Below are 9,147 nucleotides of genomic sequence, written 5' to 3'. Positions count from 1 at the left end.
AAAAAAAAAAAAAAAAAACGATGGGCTATAACCCATCGTTTTTTATTTTTTTATTTTTTTCAAATCCTCAAAAATGATGAAAAACGGCGTGCTATAGTATGCCGTACAGTATGGGCTAAATGTATAGCCCAAAAATGTCTAAAAATAGACGTCTAAAACACGTCTAAAAATAGACGTGTTTTAGACGTCTATTTTTAGACGTTTTTTATCCCATTTTTGACCATGGGCTATAGCCCATACTGTACGGCATACTATAGCAAGCCGTTTTTCATCATTTTTGAGGATTTGAAAAAAAAAAAAAAAAAAAAAAACGATGGGCTATAACCCATCGGTTTTTTTTTTTTCATTTTTTTCAAATCCTCAAAAATGATGAAAAACGGCGTGCTATAGTATGCCGTACAGTATGGGCTATTAGACGAGCGTCTAAAAATGGGATAAAAACGTCTAAAAATATATAGACGTCTAAAACACGTCTAAAAATAGACGTGTTTTAGACGTCTATTTTTAGACGTTTTTTATCCCATTTTTGACCATGGGCTATAGCCCATACTGTACGGCATACTATAGCAAGCCGTTTTTCATCATTTTTGAGGATTTGAAAAAAAAAAAAAAAAAAACGATGGGCTATAACCCATCGTTTTTTTTTCCCATTTTTTTCAAATGATGAAAAATGGTGAAAAACGGCGTCTTTTGCCCCTTCTTTTGCCCTTCTTTTGCCTGTCTTTTGCCCCTTCTTTTGCCCTTCTTTTGCCCTTCTTTTGCCTGTCTTTTGCCCCTTCATTTGCCCTTCTTTTGCCCTTCTTTTGCCCTTCTTTTTCCTGTCTTTTGCCCCTTCTTTTGCCCTTCTTTTGCCCTTCTTTTGCCCTTCTTTTGCCTGTCTTTTGCCCTTCTTTTGCCTGTCTTTTGCCCCTTCATTTGCTCTTCTTTTGCCCTTCTTTTGCCTGTCTTTTGCCCCTTCTTTTGCCCTTCTTTTGCCCTTCCTTTTGCCCTTCTTTTGCCCTTCTTTTGCCCTTCTTTTGCCCGTCATTTGCCCCTTCTTTTGCCCTTCTTTTGCCTGTCTTTTGCCCCTTCTTTTGCCCTTCTTTTGCCCTTCTTTTGCCCGTCTTTTGCCCTTCTCTTGCCCTTCTTTTGCCTGTCTTTTGCCCCTTCTTTTGCCCTTCTTTTGCCCTTCTTTTGCCCTTCTCTTGCCCTTCTTTTGCCTGTCTTTTGCCCTTCTTTTGCCTGTCTTTTGCCCCTTCTTTTGCCTGTATTTTGCCCCTTCTTTTGCCCTTCTTTTGCCTGTCTTTTGCCCTTCTTTTGCCTGTCTTTTGCCCCTTCTTTTGCCTGTCTTTTGCCCTTCTTTTGCCCGTCTTTTGCCCTTCTTTTGCCCTTCTTTTGCCTGTCTTTTGCCCCTTCTTTTGCCCTTCTTTTGCCCCTTCTTTTGCCCTTCTTTTGCCTGTCTTTTGCCCTTCTTTTGCCTGTCTTTTGCCCTTCTTTTGCCTGTCTTTTGCCCCTTCTTTTGCCTGTCTTTTGCCCCTTCTTTTGCCCTTCTTTTGCCTGTCTTTTGCCCTTCTTTTGCCTGTCTTTTGCCTGTCTTTTGCCCCTTCCTTTCTTTTGCCCTTCTTTTGCCCTTCTTTTGCCCGTCATTTGCCCCTTCTTTTGCCCTTCTTTTGCCTGTCTTTTGCCCCTTCTTTTGCCCCTTCTTTTGCCCTTCTTTTGCCCGTCTTTTGCCCTTCTTTTGCATGTCTTTTGCCCCTTCTTTTGCCCTTCTTTTGCCTGTCTTTTGCCCGTCTTTTGCCCTTCTTTTGCCCTTCTTTTGCCTTCTTTTGCCCTTCTTTTGCCTGTCTTTTGCCCCTTCTTTTGCCTGTCTTTTGCCCCGTCTTTTGCCTGTCTTTTGCCCTTCTTTTGCCCTTCTTTTGCCTGTCTTTTGCCCCTTCTTTTGCCTGTCTTTTGCCCCTTCTTTTGCCTGTCTTTTGCCTGTCTTTTGCCCCTTCTTTTGCCTGTCTTTTGCCTGTCTTTTGCCCCTTCTTTTGCCTGTCTTTTGCCCCTTATTTTGCCTGTCTTTTGCCCTTCTTTTGCCTGTCTTTTGCCCCTTCTTTTGCCCTTCTTTTGCCTGTCTTTTGCCCGTCTTCTGCCCTTTTTTTGCCCTTCTTTTGCCTGTCTTTTGCCCTTCTTTTGCCTGTCTTTTGCCCCTTCTTTTGCCTGTCTTTTGCCCTTCTTTTGCCTGTCTTTTGCCCCTTCTTTTGCCCTTCTTTTGCCTGTCTTTTGCCCGTCTTCTGCCCATTTTTTGCCCTTCTTTTGCCTGTCTTTTGCCCTTCTTTTGCCTGTCTTTTGCCCTTCTTTTGCCTGTCTTTTGCCCCTTCTTTTGCCTGTCTTTTGCCCCTTCTTTTGCCCTTCTTTTGCCTGTCTTTTGCCCTTCTTTTGCCTGTCTTTTGCCTGTCTTTTGCCCCTTCCTTTCTTTTGCCCTTCTTTTGCCCTTATTTTGCCCGTCATTTGCCCCTTCTTTTGCCCTTCTTTTGCCTGTCTTTTGCCCCTTCTTTTGCCCCTTCTTTTGCCCTTCTTTTGCCCGTCTTTTGCCCTTCTTTTGCATGTCTTTTGCCCCTTCTTTTGCCCTTCTTTTGCCTGTCTTTTGCCCGTCTTTTGCCCTTCTTTTGCCCTTCTTTTGCCTTCTTTTGCCCTTCTTTTGCCTGTCTTTTGCCCTTCTTTTGCCTGTCTTTTGCCCCGTCTTTTGCCTGTCTTTTGCCCTTCTTTTGCCCTTCTTTTGCCTGTCTTTTGCCCCTTCTTTTGCCTGTCTTTTGCCCCTTCTTTTGCCTGTCTTTTGCCTGTCTTTTGCCCCTTCTTTTGCCTGTCTTTTGCCTGTCTTTTGCCCCTTCTTTTGCCTGTCTTTTGCCCCTTATTTTGCCTGTCTTTTGCCCTTCTTTTGCCTGTCTTTTGCCCCTTCTTTTGCCCTTCTTTTGCCTGTCTTTTGCCCGTCTTCTGCCCTTTTTTTGCCCTTCTTTTGCCTGTCTTTTGCCCTTCTTTTGCCTGTCTTTTGCCCTTCTTTTGCCTGTCTTTTGCCTGTCTTTTGCCCTTCTTTTGCCTGTCTTTTGCCCCTTCTTTTGCCTGTCTTTTGCCTGTCTTTTGCCCTTCTTTTCGCTCTCTCGCTCTCTCTCTCTCTCTCTCTCTCTCTCTCTCTCTCTCTCTCTCTCTCTCGCTCTCTCGCTCTCTCGCTCTCGCTCTCTCGCTCTCGCTCTCGCTCTCTCTCTCTCTCTCTCTCTCTCTCTCTCGCTCTCGCTCTCGCTCTCTCGCTCTCGCTCTCTCGCTCTCTCGCTCTCTCTCTATATATAGCCTGTCGCTTTTCCGATATTTTCATTTTTTTCCCCAAATCCTTCCAAATCGTGAAATGGCACCCTATAGCATGCACTCCGAGACGATGGACTATATATAGCCTGTCGCTTTTCCGTGATTTTCACCTTTTTTTTCAAATCCTCCGAAATCGTGAAAAATGGCACCCTCTAGCATGCGCTCCAAGACGATAGACTATAACCTGGTGCTTTTCCGATAAATTCATTTTCTTTTTCAAATCCTCCGAAACTGTTGAAATGTAATGAATGTGATTGCTACAACAAAACATACTAAGGCACTGGTGTGGTACTTCCTGGTTTACCAGAACGGGGTTCAACTCCCTGCAGTGTCCTGCTCAATGTGTTGTATTTACCGCATGTGCTCCGATATTTTCACCTTTTTTTTTATCCTCCGAAATTGAGAAAAATCAAAATTTCAAAAACATGGGTTATAGCCCATCGTTTTTTAAAAATTTGAAGAAAAAAACCCCCCTCATTTTTCATCATTTTTGAACATGGGCTATAGCCCCTACCATACGGCATACTATAGCACGCCGTTTTTCAGCATTTTTGAGGATTTGAAAAAAATTCAAAATTTCTAAAAACATGGGTTATAGCCCATCGTTTTTTGAAATTTTGAATTTTTTTTAAACCTCGTTTTTCATCATTTTTTAACATGGGCTATAGCCCCTACCGTTCGGCATACTATAGCACGCCGTTTTTCATCATTTTTGAGGATTTGAAAAAAAAATTAAATTTCAAAACACATGGGTTATAGCCCATCGTTTTTTGAAATTTTGAAAAAAAAAATTAACCTCGTTTTCATCATTTTTGAACATGGGCTATAGCCCCTACCGTTCGGCATACTATAGCACGCCGTTTTTCATCATTTTTGAGGATTTGAAAAAAAATCAAAATTTCAAAAAACATGGGTTATAGCCCATCGTTTTTTGAAATTTTGATTTTTTTTTTTAACCTCGCTTTTTCATCATTTTTGACCATGGGCAATAGCCCCTACCGTATGGCATACTATAGCACGCCGTTTTTTATCATTTTTGAGGATTTGAAAAAATTTCAAAATTTCAAAAAACATGGGTTATAGCCCATCGTTTTTTGAAATTTTGAAAAAAAAATTAGCCTCGTTTTTCATCATTTTTGAACATGGGCTATAGCCCCTACCGTTCGGCATACTATAGCACGCCGTTTTTCATCATTTTTGAGGATTAGAAAAAATTTCAAAATTTCAAAAAACATGGGTTATAGCCCATCGTTTTTTGGAATTTTGATTTTTTTTTTTACCTCGTTTTTCATCATTTTTGAACATGGGCTATAGCCCCTACCGTACAGTATGGCATACTATAGCACGCCGTTTTTTATCATTTTTTAGGATTTGAAAAAATTTCAAAAAACATGGGTTATAGCCCATCGTTTTTTGAAATTTTGAAAAAAAAATTAGCCTAGTTTTTCATCATTTTTGAACATGGGCTATAGCCCCTACCGTTCGGCATACTATAGCACGCCGTTTTTCATCATTTTTGAGGATTAGAAAAAATTTAAAAATTTAAAAAAACATGGGTTATAGCCCATCGTTATTTGAAATGTTGAAATTTTTTTAACCTCATTTTTCATCATTTTTGAACATGGGCTATAGCCCCTACCGTTCGGCATACTATAGCACGCCGTTTTTCATCATTTTTGAGTATTTGAAAAAAATTCAAAATTTCAAAAAACATGGGTTATAGCCCATCGTTTTTTGAAATTTTGATTTTTTTTTAACCTCGTTTTTCATCATTTTTGTTTTTTGAACATGGGCTATAGCCCCTACCGTATGGCATACTATAGCACGCCGTTTTTCATCATTTTTTAGGATTTGAAAAAAAATTAAAATTTAAAAAAACATGGGTTATAGCCCATCGTTTTTTGAAAATTTGAATTTCTTTTTAACCTCGTTTTTCATCATTTTTGAACATGGGTTATAGCCCCTACCGTTCGGCATACTATAGCACACCGTTTTTCATCATTTTTGAGGATTAGAAAAAAATTAAAATTTTCAAAAAACATGGGTTATAGCCCATCGTTTTTTGAAATTTAGAAAAAAAATGTAACCTCATTTTTCATAATTTTTGAACATGGGCTATATAGCCCCTACCGTTCGGCATACTATAGCACGCCGTTGTTCATCATTTTTGAGGATTTGAAAAAAATTCAAAATTTCAAAAAACATGGGTTATAGCCCATCGTTTTTTGAAATTTTGATTTTTTTTTTTAACCTCGTTTTTCATCATTTTTGACCATGGGCTATAGCCCCTACCGTATGGCATACTATAGCACGCCGTTTTTTATCATTTTTGAGGATTTGAAAAAAATTCAAAATTTCAAAAAACATGGGTTATAGCCCATCGTTTTTTGAAATTTTGAAAAAAAAATTAGCCTCGTTTTTCATCATTTTTGAACATGGGCTATAGCCCCTACCGTTCGGCATACTATAGCACGCCGTTTTTCATCATTTTTGAGGATTAGAAAAAAATTCAAAATTTCAAAAAACATGGGTTATAGCCCATCGTTTTTTGAAATTTTGAAAAAAATTTAACCTCATTTTTCATCATTTTTGAACATGGGCTATAGCCCCTACCGTTCGGCATACTATAGCACGCCGTTTTTCATCATTTTTGAGGATTTGAAAAAAATTCAAAATTTCAAAAAACATGGGTTATAACCCATCGTTTTTTGAAATTTTGATTTTTTTTTAACCTCGCTTTTCATCATTTTTGAACATGGGCTATAGCCCCTACCGTATGGCATACTATAGCACGCCGTTTTTTATCATTTTTTAGGATTTGAAAAAATTTCAAAATTTAAAAAAACATGGGTTATAGCCCATGGTTTTTTGAAATTTTGGAAAAAAAAATAGCCTCGTTTTTCATCATTTTTGAACATGGGCTATAGCCCCTACTGTTCGGCATACTATAGCACGCCGTTTTTCATCATTTTTGAGGATTAGAAAAAATTAAAAAATTTAAAAAAACATGGGTTATAGCCCATCGTTTTTTGAAATTTTGAAATTTTTTTAACCTCATTTTTCATCATTTTTGAACATGGGCTATAGCCCCTACCGTTCGGCATACTATAGCACGCCGTTTTTCATCATTTTTGAGGATTTGAAAAAAATTCAAAATTTCAAAAAACATGGGTTATAGCCCATCGTTTTTTGAAATTTTGATTTTTTTTTAACCTCGTTTTTCATCATTTTTGAACATGGGCTATAGCCCCTACCGTATGGCATACTATAGCACGCCGTTTTTCATCATTTTTTAGGATTTGAAAAAAAATTCAAATTTCAAAAAACATGGGTTATAGCCCATCGTTTTTTTAATTTTGAATTTCTTTTTAACCTCGTTTTTCATCATTTTTGAACATGGGCTATAGCCCCTACCGTTCGGCATACTATAGCACACCGTTTTTCATCATTTTTGAGGATTAGAAAAAAATTCAAATTTTCAAAAAACATGGGTTATAGCCCATCGTTTTTTGAAATTTTGAAAAAAAAATTAACCTCATTTTTCATAATTTTTGAACATGGGCTATATAGCCCCTACCGTTCGGCATACTATAGCACGCCGTTGTTCATCATTTTTGAGGATTTGAAAAAAATTCAAAATTTCAAAAAACATGGGTTATAGCCCATCGTTTTTTGAAATTTTGATTTTTTTTTTTAACCTCGTTTTTCATCATTTTTGACCATGGGCTATAGCCCCTACCGTATGGCATACTATAGCACGCCGGTTTTTATCATTTTTGAGGATTTGAAAAAAATTCAAAATTTCAAAAAACATGGGTTATAGCCCATCGTTTTTTGAAATTTTGAAAAAAAAATTAGCCTCGTTTTTCATCATTTTTGAACATGGGCTATAGCCCCTACCGTTCGGCATACTATAGCACGCCGTTTTTCATCATTTTTGAGGATTAGAAAAAAATTCAAAATTTCAAAAAACATGGGTTATAGCCCATCGTTTTTTGAAATTTTGAAAAAATATTAACCTCATTTTTCATCATTTTTGAACATGGGCTATAGCCCCTACCGTTCGGCATACTATAGCACGCCGTTTTTCATCATTTTTGAGGATTTGAAAAAATTTCAAAATTTCAAAAAACATGGGTTATAACCCATCGTTTTTTGAAATTTTGAAATTTTTTTAACCTCATTTTTCATCATTTTTGAACATGGGCTATAGCCCCTACCGTTCGGCATACTATAGCACGCCGTTTTTCATCATTTTTGAGGATTTGAAAAAAATTCAAAATTTCAAAAAACATGGGTTATAGCCCATCGTTTTTTGAAATTTTGATTTTTTTTTAACCTCGTTTTTCATCATTTTTGAACATGGGCTATAGCCCCTACCGTATGGCATACTATAGCACGCCGTTTTTCATCATTTTTTAGGATTTGAAAAAAATTTCAAATTTCAAAAAACATGGGTTATAGCCCATCGTTTTTTGAAATTTTGAATTTCTTTTTAACCTCGTTTTTCATCATTTTTGAACATGGGCTATAGCCCCTACCGTTCGGCATACTATAGCACACCGTTTTTCATCATTTTTGAGGATTAGAAAAAAATTCAAATTTTCAAAAAACATGGGTTATAGCCCATCGTTTTTTGAAATTTTGAAAAAAAAATTAACCTCATTTTTCATAATTTTTGAACATGGGCTATATAGCCCCTACCGTTCGGCATACTATAGCACGCCGTTGTTCATCATTTTTGAGGATTTGAAAAAAATTCAAAATTTCAAAAAACATGGGTTATAGCCCATCGTTTTTTGAAATTTTGATTTTTTTTTTTAACCTCGTTTTTCATCATTTTTGACCATGGGCTATAGCCCCTACCGTATGGCATACTATAGCACGCCGGTTTTTATCATTTTTGAGGATTTGAAAAAAATTCAAAATTTCAAAAAACATGGGTTATAGCCCATCGTTTTTTGAAATTTTGAAAAAAAAATTAGCCTCGTTTTTCATCATTTTTGAACATGGGCTATAGCCCCTACCGTTCGGCATACTATAGCACGCCGTTTTTCATCATTTTTGAGGATTAGAAAAAAATTCAAAATTTCAAAAAACATGGGTTATAGCCCATCGTTTTTTGAAATTTTGAAAAAAAATTAACCTCATTTTTCATCATTTTTGAACATGGGCTATAGCCCCTACCGTTCGGCATACTATAGCACGCCGTTTTTCATCATTTTTGAGGATTTGAAAAAATTTCAAATTTTCAAAAAACATGGGTTATAACCCATCGTTTTTTGAATTTTTTCTTTTTTTTTTTTAACCTCGCTTTTCATCATTTTTGAACATGGGCTATAGCCCCTACCGTATGGCATACTATAGCACGCCGTTTTTTATCATTTTTTAGGATTTGAAAAAATTTCAAAATTTCAAAAAACATGGGTTATAGCCCATCGTTTTTTGAAATTTTGAAAAAAAAAATAGCCTAGTTTTTCATCATTTTTGAACATGGGCTATAGCCCCTACCGTTCGGCATACTATAGCACGCCGTTTTTCATCATTTTTGAGGATTAGAAAAAATTAAAAAATTAAAAAAAACATGGGTTATAGCCCATCGTTTTTTGAAATTTTGAAAAATTTTTAACCTCATTTTTCATCATTTTTGAACATGGGCTATAGCCCCTACCGTATGGCATACTATAGCACGCCGTTTTTTATCATTTTTGAGGATTTGAAAAAAATTCAAAATTTAAAAAAACATGGGTTATAGCCCATCGTTTTTTGAAATTTTGAAAAAAAAATTAGCCTCGTTTTTCATCATTTTTGAACATGGGCTATAGC

This window comes from Protomyctophum parallelum (genome assembly GCF_964188405.1).
Source record: "Protomyctophum parallelum genome assembly, chromosome: 16".
In the NCBI taxonomy this organism is placed as follows: Eukaryota; Metazoa; Chordata; class Actinopteri; order Myctophiformes; family Myctophidae; genus Protomyctophum; species Protomyctophum parallelum.
This window is presented reverse-complemented; position numbering follows the sequence as displayed.